The sequence below is a fragment of the Octopus bimaculoides genome, chromosome 20 (genome assembly GCF_001194135.2).
Source record: "Octopus bimaculoides isolate UCB-OBI-ISO-001 chromosome 20, ASM119413v2, whole genome shotgun sequence".
NCBI classification, from domain to species: domain Eukaryota; kingdom Metazoa; phylum Mollusca; class Cephalopoda; order Octopoda; family Octopodidae; genus Octopus; species Octopus bimaculoides.
Window position 1 is genome coordinate 11,843,350 of NC_069000.1, and position 1,973 is coordinate 11,845,322.

Below are 1,973 nucleotides of genomic sequence, written 5' to 3' on the forward strand. Positions count from 1 at the left end.
TATATATATATATATATATGTACATATATATATCTAAATGTCTAAATGTATGTATATACATATAAGTGTGTGTGTGTGCGTGTTCGGAGATCCGATGCATTTCGTTGTTACACCTATTCCATCTGAGAAGAATTTAATCAAGGATAAAAAGCAAAGTCGACGTCGACGGAATTTGAACTCAGAACGTAAAGACCGATGAAATACTGAAATCAGAAATATTGATATATTAATCAATATTTCTAATTTGGTACGCTACTGTGCAAACGTTTATATATTCCTTTTATCAGAATTAATTATTTAAAGAAATTGAAATTTGGACAACTGAAAATCGAAATAGGTTTGCAAATTAAAAAAAAAAAATTGGAAAGATAATTCATGTGTTATACTACTCACGTCGCTATTTGCAATCGAATACAGTTTGGTAACGAATTAACATGTTTCATGCTTTCACTAATGGGCTTAACTACCTACGGGATTGTTACTAGAGACAAATATTACCTGTATCCTCCTACTTGTGATCCAATATATAATGAAGGAGTAGGAAGAGGAGTTGGTTGCACTAGCATTGATCTGGTACTTTATGTATCAAACCTCAAAATTATGAATGGAAATACTTAACCTTGGCGGAAATTGAACTCAGAGAGCAAGGTATTGAACTGGCAGAGACATTAAAGCGTCTGATAGGATACCCTGAGATAGTATTTCTCAACGAGTTCAAACGCGAGTTCAAATGCCGTCGAGGAAAAATTTGCTTTTCATCCCTTTTTGGGTTAATATGTTATAATAAAATATCAATCCAAAGCGATGCTTAGTAAAGCTCTAAGAACGTTGGATTGGTTGCCCTGTTATAGTAGATATTCCAGCTCTCTGAGTTATAATCACGCTATAAACTACGTTGGTAGTACACTTAATTATTCAACCTGTTCAACACAACCACTTGGCACCTTCGGTATCTTTAGCAGAATCCATTCTGTTTCAATTCTTTGGCCAGAGGATACCTACCTATCACCCTCATGTTCTTCATGAAAGCGTTGTAGAGAATCAAAGGTAAAGCCTTCCACCCTGAGTAAAAGATAAATATAAAAAAAGACAGCTGCAAGATATTCCATTCTCTCCGATTCTCTAAGCGCTACTACCAACAGACCACCTTTCGTCTCTTATATAGCGATTAAAATTGGGACTTCTTCATAAATTTTAGCGTTCACGACCATCCATAGAGCTTGGTTAATCTCGGTCAACATATATACTCACATTGCAGTGTTTGCTTGCAACTAATCTTCCAAATGAATCAAGAAAATTATGTTTTAATTAGTCTTTCAGTCGCTAGTACAATATATAGTTAGAAACTCCTGATAGACGTGTCCCGCTTATTAATCATTAATTAATTTATTATTTTAATTTTTTTCCAGTGCTGTGGGCGGGATTTCATTTCAGAGAGTGCAGAACAGTTCCCATTAATCTACATTCATGGCCTAATATTTTATTTATCAATTTCGAAAGGATAAAAGATGAAGTTGACTTAGGCGGCATTTAGACTCGGAACAAATAGCTCAAGGAATGCTATCTGACGCTCTAACAACCCGGCCAATTCACCGCCCTTAAACATATACGAAATTGTCACTGTATATAATTTAGCGTTATAACGAAATACACTAACGCGCATTATCATGCAAAGTGGCATGCATATGCTCGTGCGGACACACATACACGCATAGACGCATGTACTCGCTTATATAAACAGTCTCGCGCTCATGTGTATTGTTCCACTCCCTCCCCTCGGTTCCGGGTTCATATCCCAACGGGGTTGATATCACCACTTATCCATTCGGGTTCTATCATGTTCTAGTACATATTTGGAGTTATAGTCAATTAATAATGCCCTACTTTCCTGTAAACATTTCAGGTTCCCTAAACGAAATCTCTCTCTCTCTCACTCACACACTCTCTCTCTCTTTATATATATATATATATAT